The 21473-nt window shown below is 37.6% G+C and overlaps 1 protein-coding gene across 2 annotated transcripts in view; it reads right to left on the bottom strand.

The window, feature by feature from the left end:
* Positions 1-21473, bottom strand: part of nkain2 (sodium/potassium transporting ATPase interacting 2) — a 203542-nt gene that overhangs the window by 104504 nt on the left and 77565 nt on the right. The window lies entirely within an intron of this gene.

The raw sequence follows: 21473 nt of genomic DNA, 5'->3' as shown, positions 1-21473 counted from the left end.
CAGCTTAAAAATTAATTAATCGTAATTAATCGCAATTGAAACCATCTATAAAATATGCCATATTTTTCTGTAAATTACTGTTGGAATGGAAAGATAAGACACAAGACGGATATATACATTCAACATACTGTACATAAGTACTGGATTTGTTGATTATAACAGTACATTTCTGTTAAAGCGATCCATGGATAGAAAGACTCCTTAAAAGATAAATGTTAGTACTAGGGCTGTCAAACGATTAAAACTTTTAATCGAGTTAATTACAGCTTCAAAATTAATGAATCGCAATTAATCGCAATTCAAACCATCTATAAAATATGCCATATTTTTCTGTAAATTATTGTTGGAATGGAAAGATAAGACACAAGATGGATATATACATTCAACATACGGTACATAAGTACTGTATTTGTTCATTATAACAATCAATCAACAAGATGGCAGTAACATTATTAACATTCTCTTAAAGCGATCCATGGATAGAAAGATGTGTAGTTCTTAAAAGATAAATGTTAGTACAAGTTATAGAAATTTTATATTAAAACCCCTCTTAATGTTTTCGTTTTATTAAAATTTGTAAAATTTTCAATGAAAAAATAAACTAGTAGCTCGCCATTGTTGATGTCAATAATTACACCATGTTCACTCATGGTACTAACCCATAAAATCAATTGGACCCAAGCGCCAGCAGAGGGCGCCAAACACCAAAAACCAAGTAACAAGCGGACATTACACTATACTGTCATTTTAATCAGTTTGAGTGGGGCATGTGCGTTAATTGTGTCAAATATTTCAACGTGATTAATTAGAAAAATTAATTACCGCCTGTTAATGCGATAATTTTGACAACCCTAGTTAGTACAAGTTATAGAAATTTTATATCAAAACCCCTCTTAATGTTTTCGTTTAATAAAATGTTTACAATTTTCAATCAAAAAATAAACTAGTAGCTCGCCAATAATTACACAATGAAACCCATAAAATCAGTCGCACCCAAGCGCCAGGTGAGGGCAACAAAACACAAAAAAACACATGTTACAAGTGGACATCACACTGTGCTGTCATTTTAATCTGTTTGAGCGGGGCATGTGCGTTAATTGCGTCAAATATTTTAACTAGGGCTGTCAAAATTATCACGTTAACGGGCGTTAATTAATTTTTTAAATTAATCACGTTAAAATATTTGATGCAATTAACGCAGATGCCCCGCTCAGACAGATTTAAATGACAGTACAGTGAAACGCTCACTTGTTGTGTTTTACGGAGTTTTGTCGCCCTCTGCTGGCGCTTGGGTGCGACTGATTTTATAGGCTTCAGCACCCATGAGCATTGTGTAAGTAATTATTGACATTAACAATGGCGGGCTACTAGTTAATTTTTTGATTGAAAATTTTACAAATTTTATTAAAACAAAAACATTAAAAGTGGTTTTAATATAAAATTTGTATAACTTGTACTAACATTTTTCTTTTAAGAACTACAAGTCTTTCTATCCATGGATCGCTTTAACAGAATGTTAATAATGTTAATGCCATCTTGTTGATTTATTGTTATAATAAACAAATACAGTACTTATGTACAGTATGTTGAATGTATATATCCATCTTGTGTCTTATCTTTCCATTCCAACATTGATTTACAAAAAAAATATGGCATATTTTATAGATTGTTTGAATTGCGATTAATTGCGATTAATTACGATTAATTAATTTTTAAGCTGTAATTAACTCGATTAAAATTTTGAATCGTTTGACACCCCTAATCAAAACCCCTCTTAATGTTTTCGTTTTAGTAAAATTTTCAAAAATTTTCAATCAAAAAATAAACTAGTAGCTCTCCATTGTTGATGTCAATAGTTACACAATGAAACCCATAAAATCAGTCGCACCCAAGCGCCAGCAGAGGGCGACAAAACACAAAAAACACAAGTAACAAGTGGACATCACACTGTGCTGTCATTTTAATCTGTTTGAGCGGGGCGTGTGCGTTAATTGCGTCAAATATTTTAACGTGATTAATTTAAAAAATTAATTACCGCTCGTTAATTTTGACAGCCCTAATTAAAAGCGGTGTGTGCAAACATGCAGAATCTGGTGGAGGCAAAGAGGACGTGAGCTAACGAGAGAAACGCAAAACCATCGTCGCTCAAATCGTTAGCATATTTTACAAAAGTGAGCACATTAACACACTCTTCTGCATGGCTGAGTTTAGCACATTTTAATGCGAGACCATATGGCAACACTACAGTCGTTCACAGCTACATTGCACAAACACACATACTAAGCAGCCTCTATTTCAGGGCAGGGGGAAAGGAAAGTGTTCATCGCATATGAGATGAACAAAAGCAGAGAGGCGCACTAATGACTTTAATGTGCAACATAACATTTCATGCGCACTGAGAGTGCGCGCACGTCAGGGCAGGTCTGTGTTACTTGCGCTTGACAGCGCCTGCTGTTTTGGTGCCTTCACACAAGCACAAACACACACACTGGGCTCAGCTGGCTTGGTGTTTCTTTGTGCATCAGCTCCATATCATTATGCAAAAAAAAAAGTCAGTCCTCCCATCGACAGTTATTTAGTGGTGCAATTGTTCACTCTCCCTTATGAACAAGAAGTCAGGGGCCTCCCAACCCATTACAGAAGCCCCTGGAGGGGGAGCTACCCCATGCTCTTCAGCGCCCATAATAAAAGATCCAGCTGGGAGGCGGGAGCGCAACTAATACGCATTTCAGACATAATCAATCAGTTGTACACACAGGAGACAAAGTGGATTTTTTTAGGTGCTAATTTGTTTGAGGGGAAAGTTTTATTGCTGGCTTTTATTATGAGGAGTAAATAAGGAAAGGCGAACCATCTGGTTTAGTTACGATTGAGAAACTGAGCTCAGCTGTGAAACAAACTATTACGTGACATCGAGCCTTTTGGAATGCAGTCAGTGAAATCTGTATGATTGTATGTGAGCTTTTAAAATGCGTACGACACGAGAAAAAAAGTCTTAAATAGGATGATTATGTGAATTAGAATCATATTTTGAGACGATTCGACTATAAACAACAATCTAGCAAAGCGCAGATGACAAGAAATTAGTCTTTTAATCTGCCGGTTAGCATCGCCTACCATTATAGACCCTACTCACATGACGTCACAACCACGCCCCCGCGCCATACTGTCCGTCAACTCGTCGTGTTGACGCATTACCGCTACGTAAATTCCTCCTATTATGGCGTGTTTTTCTGCTCGTTAACATTAATAATCAAAATGGTGAAGGCGTGTGTGGCGGTCGGTTGCAATAACAGAGAAGACAGACGGAGAGACTTGAAGTTCTACCGTATTCCGAGAGACCCGGAGAGGAGAGAGAGTGACTGCTGCAATTCGACGAGAAAACTGGGCTCCAAACGATTACCACAGATTATATAGTAGTCATTTTATATCTGGTGAGATGCATTTAATATATATTTAGAGGGTTTTGGGCTGACAACCACAATTAAGATCATTGCTAGGCTAATCGCCGACAACATACACTCAAACGTTGTGAATGAACTACCTGAAAATATATAATTATAATGGGATAATAAGACAGTTGTCATACAATTAATTTGCAATTTCACTATTGAGGTCAAAAGCCAAAAAATGAATTCAACTAGGGACAATCTGGAGTAGTGCTATAGCACTTCATATTTATTACATATTATATATGTATGTAGTGAGAGTGCTATCGCTAAACCATATAAACATTAAAAGCCATTGACAAATGACATGAAATACATTAGACCTGACAGTGGATGTTAGCAAGAACAAAAGATTTTGAATTGAAAATTTCGTAACTCACCTTCCCGAGCACAAGATAGATTCCTGCCGAATTTTCGTGGACGAGGACCTGTTTCACCCAACCATCAACGAAGTATTTATAAGCCTCCAAGCTCTTAAAGTTTTTCAAACTTTCGTGAGAATAGGCTTATTTTGTGTGGACAAGATAGTTGTAAATATCAGGGTAGCAGATGTCAGGCAGAGACGGCGAAGACAGCGGGTCGAAAAACATCGATTTAGGCATCAAATATGGATCTGGCGAATGGATAAACTGAAGCTTTTCCACATAACGCCTTTTATGCAACGCATCCAATGAGTTTACAGCGTCTGAAAGCACTGGGGCTTCCATAAATTGCTCGATAAACTGAACGACTAATTGAAACCATTGAGTATAGGGCTAAACAGAGATGGACAATATGGCGGCTGGATACAGCGACACGTCATTCTACCACGCCTCCGCGCCATGTTTTCCGTCTACTCGTCATGTATACGCATTACCGCTACGTACATTCCTCCTATTATGGCGTGTTTTTCTGCTCGTTAACATTAATAATCATAATGGTGAAGGCGTATGTGGCGGTTGGTTGCAGTATAGACGGAGAGACTTGAAGTTTTACCGTATTCTGAGAGACCCGGAGAGGAGAGCGAGATGGACTGCTGCAATTCAACGAGAAAACTGGGCACCAAACGATCACCACAGATTATGTAGTAGTCATTTTATATCTGGTAAGATGCTTTTAATATATATTTAGAGGGTTTGGGGCTGACAACCACAATTAAGATCATTGCGAAGCTAATTGCTGACAACATACAGATTCAAATTCAAGATGCTTATTTCTTCCACCATCATTACATTTTGAATAATATTTAGCTGGTACCAAGTGAAAGAAGCTGGCCTCGTCTACGGATCATCAGTTAAACAGGTGTGTCCAAACCTTTTGCAAAGGGGGCCAGATTTGGTGTGGTAAAAATGCGGGGGGCTACCTTGGCTGATTTACATAGAACAATATATTTAAACAAATTTTAGCAAGCCCTTCTGTGTGTCACATTTGCTTTATTATTTTTTTTTAATTCATAATTTCAACAGTCTCGTCTTTGTGGCTTTCTGTTTCGACACTCGGACTCTTGCGAAATACTGCTGCTGTGAAAAAATAAACTAGCTTCAAGTTGCTATAATTTCTCGCTGCGTATCTTCCCTGTAATGTTGTACATGTCAGCATGTCTTGTTCGGTAATATCATTACCGCGTCACATCGAACTTTTTGAAAACAGAGACTGTCTCTTTGCAAATGAGGCAGACACAGTTGTTGCGTGTTTTATTGAAGAAATAGTCCAATATCCACCTATCCTTGAAGCGTCGGCCATCGCAGTCAACTTTTTTTTTTTTTTTTGATTGTCGCCATTTTAGAAATCACACAGGGTAATGTTGATTAGAGTGCTGCTCTTAAAGTTTTTCAAACTTTCGTGAGAATAGGCTGATTGTGTGTGGACAAGATACTTGTAGATATCAGGGTAGCAGATGTCAGGCAGAGAGGGTGAAGACAGCGGGTCGAAAAATATCGATTTAGGCATCAAATATGGATCTGGCGAATGGATAGACTGAAGCTTTTCCACATAACGCCTTTTATGCAACGCATCCAATGAGTTTACAGCGTCTGAAAGCACCGGGGCTTCCATGAAATGCTCCATAAACTGAACGACTAATTGAAACCATCGAGAATAGGGCTAAACAGAGACGACAATATGGCGGCCGGATACAGCGACACGTCATTCTGTGACGTTGGTGAGTAGGGTCTATAGGGCTCGAGCGTCCCTAACAGGTGGATGACGTCAGCGGAGTTACGATTTCATCTAATTTAGTATGCAGCCCATTGAGTAGGAATTATTCACGACGAAAACACGACGAAGAGAGCCGCAAAATGTCATTGTTTCATTCTTTCTACTCCAATATTTTTACAGGATATTCTTTTTATCCAAGTATTTTACTAAATGGGTCAAAATACCAGCAACAGTGTGTGAAAAGCTTGTGAAGAGTTACAGAACACGTTTGGCCTCCGTTATTGCCAACAAAGGGTACATAACAAAGTATTGAGATGAACTTTTGGTATTGACCAAATAATTATTTTCCACCATGATTTGCAAATAAATTCTTTGAAAATCGAAAAATGTGATTTTCTGAATTTTTTTTCTCCACATTCTGTCTCTCATGGTTGAGGTCTACCCATGTTGACAATTACAGGCCTCTCTAATATTTCCAAGTGGGAGAACTTGCACAATTAGTGGTTGACTAAATACTTATTTGCCCCACTGTATGTTTTTTTCTTCTTCATTGCGCATTTTTGAACTGGTGCGATTTATACTGGGGTGCGACTTATGGTCCAAAAATTATTTTAATTATATAAAACAAAATGCAAAACAGTAAACATGGCATTATGTCTTCAATTTAAATCTCAATCAGTTGTGTTATAAAACTGGATCTCCGCATGCTTATCCCTCCAAGTAAAAAGATCCAGATGTGAGCGTGGTTCATAAAAACAAGTTGATATGCATATGTCTGCCAAATCTGTCAGCAAAAAAAAATCCCTAAAGGATTAAAAGCTGCCTGCAGTCTGCCGCTTGTCTTGTCCAAAGCGTGACTCCTCTAAATTGGTGAGATGACTGTCTGACAGAAGCAGTGGCAGACTTAACATTAGCTAAACATTGACTATTGCCTCAGGTTTCCTCTAAACATCTCACGAAAACCCTATTGATAAAGTTTCTTTGGATACTAAGGAAGTATAATCATATTAGTCACAATTCAATCACTTGAGACACATAGATTAATCTAACATGAACATACTACTGGTGCTGCCATGATTAATCGATTAACTCGAGTACCGTATTGGCCCGAATATAAGACGGCCCTGATTATAAGACTACCCCCTCTTTTTCAAGACTCACGTTTGAAAAAAGATTTTTGAACACCAAATTAATTTTTATACAGAAAATAATTACAGTACATCTGAAACAAATGATTATAACAATATATTTGAGAGAAAAAGCACGTTTTTTGTTGTTGCCTCATTCAAATCTTAACATCTGAACATTTAAATATGTAAAGTGCAATCACATTCGTAAATGAATGGCCTCTGGTTTTTGAAATGTAAATAAACCAATCTATTGTGATAAAACAACAAAATTGCAATAACTGCATTAACCATCAAAGTGAAGTCTAACTAACTGTAGTCTTGAAACAAATCTGAATCATGAAAAACATTGCAATAAAATAATGCAAACTGGTTAAACTTGAGAGTAGCTGAGATTTGTCAGGACAGAACATTGCTTCAATGATATCTGGCGCCATCTTGCGTCGGGAATGGGTATAATGTCTAGACCGCGAATATAAGACGACCCCCACTTTTTCAGTCTTATTTCAATTCATAAAACACCGTCTTATATTCGGGCCAATACGGTAATTCTATTAGAATAAAGCTTTGAATTAAATTTACCTGCTTTGAGGATTCGTTTAATTAGAGTGCGTTGTAATGGTTTGTTTTGAAAGTGTTTGCATTCATTTGTATTGTTTTGGGTGGATATTAAAGATGTCCCGATATCACGTCCTTTTCAAAGTATCGGAATCGGCAAATTAAATATCGGACATGCCTTTTTTTAATATATGTATTTTTTTTAATTTAAATCGTTTTCTATTTGTATTTAACGTTACAGACAAAATATCTTACACTCATCCAGAGTAGTTTGTGCTTAAAGTAGGGCTATCAAATTTATAACGTTAACGGCGGTTTTAATTTTTTTTTAACTAATCACGATAAATAATTAACGCATGCGGTGCACGACCTACTCACGCATTGACGCGTTCAATCTATAAAAACGCCGTTTTACCTATAAATAGAGCTTAAAGGCAGCGTATAATGAGTAGAGAGAATCTTGACAGCCTTTGGAGCTATTTTTTATGTGACTAAAGCCTGACAATACCTCTCTCCGCAAATAAATATCACGTGGGAGGCAATGTGGGGAAGAAAGGTAGTAGTTGATCCTGTAGTTGTTGCCCCTACGCACAGTCATGGTTGCACTTCCCATCATGCATTTGGGCAAAGGTTAAATGGCTGCCGTATCATTTACTGAAAGCTCAACAAATACACTCGATGGCAATATTTAGTCACAATATACAAAGTCACATTTATCCTTTAAGAATTACAAGTCTTTCTATCCGTGGATCCCTCTCACAGAAAGAATGTTAATAATGTAAATGCCATCTTGAGGATTTATAGTCATAATAAACAAATACAGTACTTATGTACTGTATGTTAAATGTATATATTCGTCCAAGTTTTATTCATTTTTTTCTTAATGCATTGCCAAAATGTATATGATCGGGAAAAATTATCGGGAATGATTGGAATTTAATCGGGAGCAAAAAAAAAAAAGCAATCGGATCGGGAAATATCGGGATCGGCAGATACTCAAACTAAAACGATCGGGATCGGATTGGGAGCAAAAAAACATGATCGGAACAACCCTAGTGGATATACTTCCCTCTAGTGGCAACCGTGAATGACTCGTCTAACTTGGCTGAATCCAGCTGCTCCCGGTTAAAACCAACAAAAGGTACGTTTTTGTTTGCGGTAATATGTTTGTTTATGCATTCGTTATTTAGTTTCGAAGTAAAATTTAGCAGTCTTTGGTACGAATATGTGAACAATTTGTTAGGAGCTTTCAAAAAAAAAAAAAAGTTAGCATTTTATTGCATTTATGCTAGCGGACTTTTGCTATGCAGGTTAGCCAACTGCTTTTTGCTGTACTTAGATCCACATTAGTTATTTTTTTATACCGTTTGAGCCTATGCTCAGGTATTTTAATGTATTTTTAAATACATTTATTGCTCTTGTGAAATGAAAGATGAAACACTAAGGTATTTTATTTTGAATTCAAATTTAATGCTCTTTTGAAAATGCACTCTTAGCAAGCCAAAATGAAATAATATTTAAGTTATTATTATATTATACATATAATATTATTTCAAATTCTTTGTTTTACATCTCCTAAAATTTAATCCGCAACGCATTAAATGTTCGTAGTCAGATAACTCGATTAATCGAACTAACTAATCAATAGATACATCGATTACTTAAAATAATCGATAGCTGTAGCCCTACATGCTACTATATTATATTTACTACAAATTATAAAAATACAAATAACAGTGATGTTTGTTGAGCATTTTTCTTAATAACCTAAACAGAAAATCTATTGTCAAGATAAGTATGGTGAATGTTAATGTGGCAAGTCAGTCAAGTAGTCCTCATTAGCATCAAAAACGAGCGCTATCTGTCAGTAAATGCTGATGAATATTGCTTCGGAGCGGGATCACAACCTTTATGAAGTGAACTGTATGTATCTTGAGATCAAGGCAACATAGCGCTATTTTATATCCAGTATGAAAAAAAACACAAAGGGAAAAAAACACTGAAAAATGAACTCCTGTGGGTGCAACTAACCTTTATTACACAGCCGCTTTTGAATACAATTAGAATGCTGTGACTATTCATCATCTGCCAATATACTCTTGAATGTAAACCAGGATTCTACTTCAAATCCTTGCTTAATGATGCCATTTTAATCCATTTTCTAATGTGTGCTAAGGCTGCCACAAATGACTATTTTAATAGTCGACTAAGCACAGATTATTTTTGCAATTAGTTGACTAATTAGCGCATCTATAAATCACGTTATATCCTGTTATATAAGTCTTAACTTTACATTTTAGCTGGAGATGTACTCCTAAAACTATGCACGGAGAAAAAAAATGGACTATGAATATGAATTATGCAACTAATGTATTTAACGGCGTCATTGTTTTCCGGAACAAAAGCAGATGTTTGCAAATATCTCATTTTGGTTCATTAGAACGATAACATTGGCTTTCAAGGACTATAAAAAACGGATAATAGTCACAGTTTAAAAAGATAAACATACATATATATATATATATATATTTAAATAAGAGAAAATGTAGTGTCTTGCTTTTTATTTAAATATTTTATGAAAATAAATACAGTAAAGAAAGTATTAACCTTTTTTTCTTCCTTTTGATTGTTCTTAATATCAAAAAGTAAGAAAAATTAATAAATGAAAGAATAGTATTTAGGGAGTCAAGGTGATTTGAGCCATTTTTAGGTCGACAATGTCTCTAAATGATAATAGACTACAAATAATTTAAAAATCGATTCACCACGTCAAATTGTGTCGCTCTCTCACCGACAAAGAACATTTTATAACATCACCTTTTTACCTCATTGACTGCCATCCACTGACAGCAATAGACACCCAATCCATTTTGCAGCAGGGCGGAGAAGTTGTATTTGCCATGTGGCAAAATGGGATTTTTGCCATGTGGCAAAATTGATTTTTTTTGACTGATTTTTTTTTTTGTATGTGGCAAAATGGATGCGTTGTATTGTAAAGTGTATGGTCAAAAATCACAACCACACGTTTTTCTGCCATTCAAAATGAATGGAAAATTTGGACGTGCACAGCGGTCAATGGCGTAGCCTGACTTGGGTGCCAGTTTAATGTCAATGCTCTGTAATGGTAAGTGTATGGTAAAAAAATCACAGCCACACATTTTTTCTGCCATTTAATATGAATGGAAAATTTGGACGTGCATAGCCGTCAATAACATAGCCTTACTTGGGTGCCAGTTTAATGTCAATGCGCTGTAATGGTAAGTGTATGGTCAAAAATCACAGCCACACGTTTTCCTGCCATTTAAAATAAATGGAAAATTTGGACATGCATAGCTGTCAATGGTATGGACGTGCATGGCCTGCAAAAATGCCATATACCCCAAAAAATGCCACATACCCAAAAAAAAAAAAAAAAAATATATATATATATATATATATATATATATGCCAAAAACAAAATCCATTTTGCCACGTACCAATAAAAAATGCCACTTGTCAAAATACTTTTCTGGAGAGGTTGCTGATGACATAATCATTTGATTCAGGTGTGTTAGGGGAGAAAGATGTGGAAAACACGACAGGAAAAGTGGCACCAAGGTCCGGATTTAGTGAACCCTGCATTAGACATTTCAATGAAGTTCAGTGTTTGCAATATTCATTTTTTTAAAGCAAATTTTTACACTTTTGCTGCAAATGAATATCGCCCCAAAAAGCGGTTATCGGCCCCTCTAACTAACGGTGTAACGGTACATGTATTTGTATTGAACCGTTTCCGTACGTGGTGCTCGGTTCGGAACGGAGGCGTACCGAACGAGTTTCTGACATAAGGTAACCCTTACTTTTTGAGACTGTGAGTCGATCGGGTTACAGTTTCTTCTTCAGACGACCAACACGGTAGGACAGTATAACCCAGAAACGTCAACAGCGCGACAACGTGGCCGCCGCGAGAACGCAGTAAAACGCGGGCATTAAAGTCAATCAGCCAATGCACACCAGTCGCAGTGCGGCCGCATGATAGACGCGTCCCAGAAGCTGCTCAACACGACGCACGCCAAAAGAACGGCAGAGTTTATTATTTGACGCGAGACGCCACCCTCCTGCGTCAATACTACTACCTAGTAGGATCGGGCAGACCGGAAGTCACTCGTGTAAAAACACGGTGGGTCCGGTCGATTTTCAAACTAATATTCAATCGTAACCCACTTTTTGAGTCCACCAGATCTCTTGAGTGGTAGATCGGGGGACAGTTGACTTGTCTTTGTTGATTTACTGCTGTCTTCTCTGCTATAATAATAACCAACACGGCCCAGTGTTCAATACAAAACCCTTCCACCACAACAAACCAAGTAGGAACATATACAATATAAATGAATACTACATCACATTTGTAAAATATAAACACATAATAAAATAAATAATAGCCCATTTAAATAAAATAAATTGAAATGAGCTAAAACACCTGTAATTAAATAATAAGAATAATACACAGATCCTGCTTACACAATTAAATGTATTAATTTCTGTGTGGCGCTTTAACTTGAGTAAATCCACCAATAAAGCTTTTGAAAACCGTTCATAAGAAAAAAAAATGATTACCGGTAATTGAGGCAATTCATTTGTAAAATACATGTTAAAATCTTTGTCATTAGGATTGCTTTTCTCTTTAGCACAGGACTTCTTTTTTCTTCTTTCTTTCAGAAAGAAAACTGACCAATACGCGGGGTCTGAAAGGCAAATTGCTGTTGGATTATCTTTAAATACCCACTACTTTTTGAGCAGAATTCTAGCTTTGTATAGGCTAATGTTCCTATTGTTGAAAGCACAAAGGTGTGTAATAAACAACTAGCACATTTATATTTTGCATTTTGTTTTCTTACTGTACTGAAAATGAACCGAACTGTGACCTCAAAACCGAGGTAAGTACCGAACCGAGATTTTTGTGTACCGTTACACCCCTACTAACTACGAATAGTCGGTATGCGTATCGGTCCTGAAGAACTGATATCGGTCGATCTGTAAAATATCTCTGTTATCTTGAGGAGGGGCCTGCAAATAATTGTCAACTAGCAAACCCTCCCTTTGTCAGACGGTCCACTCTGGGGGCCCGTTATTACTCATCGCATCATCAATTGCACTGAAACATGCTCATTCACTGCCAGCCCGGTCACTGCAACTCAAAATCGAGTTACTGGTCCGAGATGTCATTAGTTTCATTCATGTGCTTGAAACACAAACGCCTAAGTCTAACAATAGAAGTCGAGAGATGATGATCATATTACTTTTTTCCCCTCTGTTTCTAGTGCAGAAATGTGTGTTTTCACACCAAATACACACTCTGAAGATGCTCGGCCGAGAGATTGACAGCACAAAAGATGAAGGTGATGAAAAGGCCAGTTAAGGAAGGAAACAAGGAGATCCTTCTGTGGCTTTCGGAGTCTATTTCGGTGCATTTGACGGCAAACGATGAAGAGATATCAAAGAATAATTATTATTGCCCCAGACAGCGAAGCAGCTGCACAGTGTCACACGACTATTAGAAGACAGTGTGCGGAGACAAAAGTGTGTTTAATCTTAAACATGAAGAGAGGAGTGGACATTTCTTCTTTCACGGCTGTGTTTTCCATCCTCCCGTTCTTATTGCGCTTTTCTCCCGCTCCTACATATTTAATATGCAGCCATCTTTCACTGATTTTCTTTTGTTCTCGAGCCATTACCTCATCAGCTGCCGCCACCCTCTTGTTCCGACTCCCTTGCGACTTCCACTCCCTTTCGCCAACAAATCGAAAACTAATTTTGGAACAGTTTTAACATCTCTCGCTAGATAGGAAGTGATTAGAATGACACAGCCACCGGTGCACTTTCAATTTCTGGATCAAATTTAATATGACATTAACTCATTAACTGCCATTTGCAGCGATAGAAGCCCGCCCGTCTCATCAGACCATAGGACATGGTTCAAGTAATCCATGTGCTATGTTGATATGTCTTTAGCAAACTGTTTGCGGGCTTTCTTGTGTACCGTCTTCAGAAGAGGCTTCCTCCTGGGGTGACAGCCATGCACACCAATTTAATGTAGAGTGCAGCGTATTGTCTGAGCAACCCCCAACCTCTTCAATCTCTGCACCTGTAGCGAGTCACATGACATTTTGGAGGGAAAATGACAAGCAGTACTCAATTTGGACATTTAGGGATGTACAGTGAGGTAAATAAGTATTTAGTCAACCACTAATTCTGCAAGTTCTCCCACTTGAAAATATTAGAGAGGCCTGTAATTGTCAACATGGGTAAACCCCAACCATGAGAGACAGAATGTGGGGGGGGGGGAAACCAGAAAATCACATTGTTTGATTTTTAAAGAATTTATTTCCAAATTAGAGTGGAAAATAAGTATTTGGTCACCTACAAACAAGCAAGATTTCTGGCTGTCAAAGATGTCTAACTTCTTCTAACGAGGCTCCACTCGTTACCTGTATTAATGGCATCTGTTTTAACTCATTATCGGTGTAAAAGACACCTGTCCACAACCTCAGTCAGTCACACTCCAAACTCCATTATGGCCAAGACCAAAGAGCTCATGATGGAAAATAAGTGTCTGGTCAATACCAAAATTTAATCTCAATACTTTGTTATGCACCCTTTGTTGGCAATAACGGAGGCCAAATGTTTTCTGTAACTCTTCACAAGCTTTTCACACACTGTTGCTGGTATTTTGGCCCATTCTTCCATGCAGATCTCCTCTAGAGCAGTGATGTTTTGGGGCTGTCATTGGGCAACACGGACTTTCAACTCCCTCCAAAGATTTTCTATGTGGTTGAGATCTGGAGACTGGCTAGGCCACTCCAGGACCTTGAAATGCTTCTTACGAAGCCACTCCATTGTTGCCCTGGAGGATGGAAGGATGGAAGTGGGAAAAAACAACTTCCAACGATGATGCAATGGCACAATGGCTACATTTACATGGACAACATTTCTTTTAATCCGATAAAAATTCAGATTAAAAATTATAATCGGATGAAGTTTTCATGGACACTAAAAATATTGATCCAATTAAGATTTGCTTGTTCAATCATCACACTTTAGGTCAGAACAAATTATTTTGACATACGCATATAACAGTGGGGCAAATAAGTATTTAGTCAACCACTAATTTTGCAAGTTCTCCCACTTGAAAATATTAGCGAGGCCTATAATTGTCAACATGGGTTAACCTCAACCATGAGAAAGAATGTGGAAAAAAAAAAAAAACAGAAAATCACATTGTTTGATTTTTTAAAGAATTTATTTGCAAATCATGGTGGAAAATAAGTATTTGGTCAATACCAAAAGTTCATCTTAATACTTTGTTATGTACCCTTTGTTGGCAATAATGGAGGCCAAACGTTTTATGTAACTGTTCACAAGCTTTTCACACACTGTTGCTGGCATTCTGGCCCATTCCTCCATGCAGATCTCCTCTAGAGCAGTGATGTTTTGGGGCTGTCATCGGGCAACTCGGACTTCCACAGATTTTCGATGGGCTTGAGATCTGGAGACTGGCTAGGCCACTCCAGGACCTTGAAATGCTTCTTACGAAGCCACTCCTTTGTTGGCCTGGCTATGTGTTTGGGATCATTGTCATGCTGAAAGACCCAGCCACATCTCATCTTCAATGCCCTTGCTGATGGAAGGAGATTTTCACTCAAAATCTCTCGATACATGGCCCCATTCGTTCTTTCCTTTACACAGATCAGTCGGCCTGGTCCCTTTGCAGAAAAACAGCCCCAAAGCATGATGTTTCCACCCCCATGCTTCACAGTGGGTATGGTGTTCTTCATATGCAATTCAGTATTCTTTCTCCTCCAAACACGAGAACCTGTGTTTCTACCAAAAAGTTCTATTTTGGTTTCATCTGAGCATAACACAGTCTCCCAGTCCTCTTCTGGATCATCCAAATGCTCTCTAGCGAACCGCAGACGGGCGTGGACGTGTACTGGCTTCAGCAAGGGGACACGTCTGGCAGTGCAGGATTTGAGTCCCTGGCGGCGCATTGTGTTACTGACAATAGCCTTTGTTACTGTGGTCCCAGCTCTCTGTAGGTCATTCACTAGGAACCCCAGATCGAGGGAGGTTATCAGTGGTCTTGTATGTCTTCCATTTTCTAATAATTGCTCCCACAGTTGATTTCTTTACACCAAGTGTTTTACCTATTGCAGATTCAGTCTTCCCAGCCGGGTGCAGGTCTACAATTTTGTCTCTGGTGTCCTTCGACAGCTCTTTGGTCTTGGCCATAGTGGAGTTTGGAGTGTGACTGACTGAGGTTGTGGACAGTGTCTTTTATACAGATAATGAGTTAAAACATGTGCCATTAATACAGGTAACGAGTGGAGCCTCGTTAGAAGAAGTTAGACCTCTTTGACACCCAGAAATCTTGCTTGTTTGTCGGTGACCAAATACTTATTTTCCACTCTAATTTGGAAATAAATTCTTTAAAAATCAAACAATGTGATTTTCTGTTTTTTTTTTCCACATTCTGTCTCTCATGGTTGAGGTTTACCCATGTTGACAATTACAGCCCTCTCTAATCTTTTTAAATAGGAGAACTTGCACAATTGGTGGTTGACTAAATACTTATTTGCCTCACTGTATATATTTTAAATTGCCTTTCAAGATGACATATCTGTTGGTCTTGGATTTTATCAAATAAATTCCCCCCAAAATGTGACTTACACTCCGGTGCGACGTATCTGTTATTTCCACTCTTCATTTCGCATTTTTGGGCATATAGTCCAAAAACAGTATGTTTATTGATCTAAAACAGAATATTAAAATGTAATTGGTCTGCAACCCTATTTTATGTTGCAAAAAAAAAAAAAAAATCATCCCTTGGTCCACTCTCACTCAAACTTTCCACTGGGTTCTGTGACCTTTAAAAAGAAATGCCAATCAAGTTCTGTTGCTCATCCCATGACGCCTCACAGCATGAAAGAAGGCGAGAAAAACACAGCCAACACGACAAGAAACAGAAAACGGACGAATATCCACCGCCTATTTTTACTCCTCGGCTATCATCTCGAAACCATCATTCGCCCCCCCTTGATCGTCGTAAACTTTACTCGCTTAATAAAACACAGGCCGCGGCGGTTTACTGTTAACTTAATTAAGGCTGCCTGCCCGCCTGCAGTGTCCCGCTGCATGCGGCAAAGGCAATCTGCTATCGATCGGGGTTCGCGCAACAATCAATTCATCTCCATTGGTAGCTATTAGGAACCATTTGTGGCTAGTTAAGGTTGAGAGAGCGGGAGAGGAAACAGCATGTGAAGAAGGCATAGGTAGAAATATGAAAGGTGAAAAAATAGAGACGAAAGATGAAAGTGGATGGAAAAAGACAGCAGTGATTGGAGCTGAACATCTCCATATAATTCCTAATACACTCATTTCGGCTTCCCTGTCACCACAGCTATAGAATCATATCTGTAATAGCGGTAATATGCTCAGTCACTACAGCTATAGAAAGACTGCACATGACTCCAACTGAGTTTTCCACTTACATTAACATAACTGTACAGCCGTTAGGCTGAAGGGTATGCTGATAAGCTAACCCCTTTTGTAGAAATAAGCACCAGTTTAATGACTTTAACATGCACCTGACAGTTCACGCTCCTTTACACGACTTTCATAAAAGCGGCATTAACACTTTCAGCGCTAAGGACGGAGATTATATAGCAGAAGCGCTATAAGTGAACGCCCCTGAGGTTAGATCATTTGAAACTTGGGAAAATTACCCCTCTTATGTCATTGAAAACGTTGATACCTCACTGGAGAAAAATTAATCTCGGTTAGCACTGAAGAATTAACTTTGAGGCGAATATGGTAATGGGGAAATTTTGCACACGCATTGTGATTCATTGAACACGACACAATTTGCAAAAACATGATTTTGAGTCTTCGGATAGCTTTGAAATGACAGGATTGGATATAAATGCCAGAAAAAAAAAGATTTATCGCCTGCTATGTAGGGGTGGGAGCTTTTAGGTTCCTCACCATACGATTTGCGATATAATGATAATCTCGCAATATGGCGATAGAACAATTATCGATGCATATGTCAGGAAATCATTCTGGATCGTCTACAAAACAACTAAGGGCGCTTTCACACTAGACTAGGGCTGAAGTTATCGATATTTTAAGCAGTCGATTAGTCTATCAAACGCATAAAATGACCATGAAATGTGATCTGATCTTTGTCAAAATCACACAGATGAAAAAACTGTTTCTGCTTTAACTAAAACCACCCAAACGCTGCTCACCAGGCCGGAATTGGTCCATTCAATATGGAATGGGTGATCAGACTCAGACATGCAGGACCGATGAAAGCACTTATTGTATATTTCTATTGTTGTACATATGTAAATAGTAAAGCAAAATGTGTAAATAATTGTAATATATTAGTGATTCATATGTAAATAAATACAAGATTTGAACATATTTAGTATTGAATGTTTGTAGTGTGTTCCTTTTTTTCTTAATTTTTTATGTGGTTTGGTCCTGCATGTCGGCCTCTATTTCCTGTTCCAAGATAGTACGGGGGAGGTACCCCTCGTAGGGGGGGATCCCCCCCCACCCGACCCCCTATACTAACCCCAAAAACTCGAGACCCTATTGAGTCTCGGGGGTCTGGGTGGGAGTTTTCGTGGTGGGGGGGGGTATAATAGTTTTCATATTTTTGTTGACTATGACTATTTTCGTTTTAGTTGATTGAGTATACCAAAACCCTAGACCTTACTAATCCCAAAAGTCTTTAAATGTGCCTTCTTAACCCTAATTAAAAATAACCCTAATTATAAATAACTCAACTAACCCTAATTAATAAATAACCCTAATTGTAAATAACCTAATATAAAATAATTAAACCCAAAGGAAACTAACCCTAACAAGAGTAACCCTATTTGGGATTAAGTTAATATATAGGTGTAGATATATATTTGTATATATATATATGTTTGAATGTGTATATCTGTACATATGCATATAATATATATATATATAAATAGATGGGCATATATGGGTATTACTGGGAATATGGGTATATATAGGGTTATTTGAAAGTATATTTTAATTTATATACATTTTAGGAAGACGTATGTAAGAGGGTACTTTTCGGAATGGTTGGTATATATATATAAAATAAACAATAATAATATTACTCAGCGGTATTGATATATATGTATATGGGGATGTATATGTGTGGATATGTACATTTGTACGTGTATATATTTGGGCATATGCCTATTTATGAGTATGTGTAGGTGTGTATGTATAAAAATGTATGTTCGCTATTTATGGTCATGATAATCAAGGTGATATCTGTATAAAAATATATAAATTTTAATTAACATTATAAGTAATATTCAAATACCCCCGTTCAGTACATGAGCCAGTGCTGGTGAATTTCACATTCGCCCTATTATATATAAATCACCCAAACCTTTATAGGTTTTCATATTTTAATGAGGATAGTATGCAAACAATGACAGAAGGGGGGGAAATAAGTAAGTGAACTAGGGCTTCAGCTGTCGATTATTTTAGTAGTCGATTAATCAATGAACTAGTTAGTTCGAATAGTCGAGTAATCGGATAAGGAACATAAAAAATTAAAATACCTGACATGGGCCTCAAACGGTATAAAAAAATGAATAAATGAGGATATATGTACAACAAAAGAACAATTGGCTAACTTACATAACAAAAGTCCACAAGCTTAAATGCTATAAAATGCCAACATTTTTTTTTTTTTAACAATGATCTTAACAAATAGTTCAAACACATATTCTCACAAATAACGTCTGAATATACCTTTAAACTAAATTACAAATGCATAACAAACATTAGCTCAAACAAAAACTTAGCTTATGTTGGTCTTAACAGGGAGCAGCTGGATTCAGCCATGTGAAATGAGGCAGATTAGAGGGAAGTATATCCACCCAAATCAATCAAATTAAATGCAAACACTTTCAAAACAAACCATTACAAAGCCACTTTAATTAAACGAATACTCGAAGCAGCAAAATGTAATTTGAATATTTGTTTTCTAATCGAGTACTCAAGTTAATCGATTAATCGTTGCAGCACTAAAGTGAAGATGAACAATTAGATTACGCCATACGGAAGAAAATAACGCCGTTAGTAACGCCATTATATTCTAACGCCGTTATTAACAACACTGATTGTCACACCTCTTCTGCTAAGTGGTATCTTTGCAAATCAGACACCAATTGTTTTAGTTTTGGTATTTGTTATTTTTGCATTTTTTAATTAGGGGTGTAATGATTCTTCGTTATGGATCAGTACTATTATTGGGTAAACAACGATCCAATAAAATCGACTAAAACGCAAAACATTGCATTTCAAGACATCAAATGTCTGAAATGTCTCAGCTAAAAAATTGTCAAAAACTGTCAAAATTGGGTTTTTAAAAATTTTCTTTACATTCTATCTGAGCTCCATGCATGGTCATATGTTGTTTTAAAGAACCTACCCTTGCCCACCCGTGCAAAGGTGAAAACCTGGCCCACTCAAGGCACTGCCAATACCTCCCTAAATTCCGGCTCTGGAAAGCTGTTGGATTCCGATTCTTAACAAATTGGACCTGAAAGAACATCCTAAAATGGATTGTGTGGGACCTTACAGTTCCATCATCAAGCCAAAAATGACATACAAGAAATTAGGTCAACGAAACACAGGCAGGTGTTTAAAAAGTGGACCAGCATAACTTGGCGCCAACTCTTAAAATTAGATTTCCATGCCTATTATACGCAAGATATTTGTCCTTTATTCTACGAAGATTAGCCTGAATGAAGAGCGTAAGGTAGGTCTCAAGCGACTGGTTAAAAATGTCCACAAATCTGGAACCCGATCAAGAGAGAGTTGCGAGTTGGAGCTTCAAAGGCGCAGTCTTTAATTCGCTGCCTGTAGCAAGGAACAAACCTTGATCAGAGAAGCTCCGGAGATCTGCAGCTGGTGACACGTTCCTACCGAGCTGATCAAAAGAATTTCGAAATGGAATCTTTTCATGATGTGGGGCGGTGGTGTTGGATCCACATGCAGAGCTACGGCTTCATCTGGGATTCGACTGACCAAATAAAAAGAAAAACTATGTTACTCTCAAATATTCAGGACACTTCTTATTTTTTGTGAAATCCATTAACTAATTGTATACCATTGAGGGCGATGGACGTCCAAACCCTTTGAACTGGAATAACCCTCCCAGCCCAAATGGATTGCTTTTTCAGTGGATGATGACAGTTATTGATTACTAGGGATGGGAATTGGTACGATTTTTACGATTCCGATTCCATTATCGATATTGCTTAACGATTCGATTCTTTATCGATTCTCTTATCGATTCTAATTTCGGGAAAAAGAAGAACAAACATTTTGATTGGCATCAAGTTTGTTTAATCAGAAGTCACAACCTTACAAACTCACAACGAGGTCAAAAGAGGCCCAAAGCCTCAATGTTAACTGTGGCAATAAGTGGCAAATGCACAAGAATGTGTAACATTTTACTGAAACATTTTTCTAATAGAAATGAAAAATATTGGTATATTTTGGCATATAGGTCGTTGTTGTGCCTTTGGCAATGTCCCCAAACTTTTTCCTGTGAGGGCCAAATAACTTTTCCCTTCTCTGATGAGAGGCCGGGGTCGGTTTGTAACAGAAAAAGTGTGACGATTGCAGGAGTGCGAAATGTAAAAAAATTATTGTTTTTCAGAAAGCCACAATCAAATAACCCTCTGTGGATTCTTCACGGAACAAAAGTAAATAAAATAAAAATAATAATATAATATAATAATAATAAATAATAATAGCACTATTAATTAAATAGATAATAACCAAATAACCCTCCCTGAGTTATTCACTGAAAAAGGCCAGGAAATAAATAACACTACTGAGGGAGAAAAAAACAAAAAAAATTCAAAATGCTCTCTGGAATTGTTCAGGGGGCCGGACCAAATATGGAGCCGCGGGCCGTAGTTTGGGGACCCCTGTTTTTATTTACCAGTATATTGAAATGCATGCCTTTTAGTTTTTATGGCCGTTTCACGCTCAAGTGGTGGCGCCCTTGCGCTTCCTCACGCGAAGAAGAGCGCGAAGAAGAAGAAATGCCAAATCCAAGCCAGTGAGCGAGTTTGTGAGAAAGGGAAACACTGCCACGAGCCTACGT

Source organism: Corythoichthys intestinalis, chromosome 19, assembly GCF_030265065.1.
Source record: "Corythoichthys intestinalis isolate RoL2023-P3 chromosome 19, ASM3026506v1, whole genome shotgun sequence".
In the NCBI taxonomy this organism is placed as follows: Eukaryota; Metazoa; Chordata; class Actinopteri; order Syngnathiformes; family Syngnathidae; genus Corythoichthys; species Corythoichthys intestinalis.
Note: the sequence above shows the minus strand (reverse complement) of the source record. Positions and strands in the feature narration are given on the sequence as shown.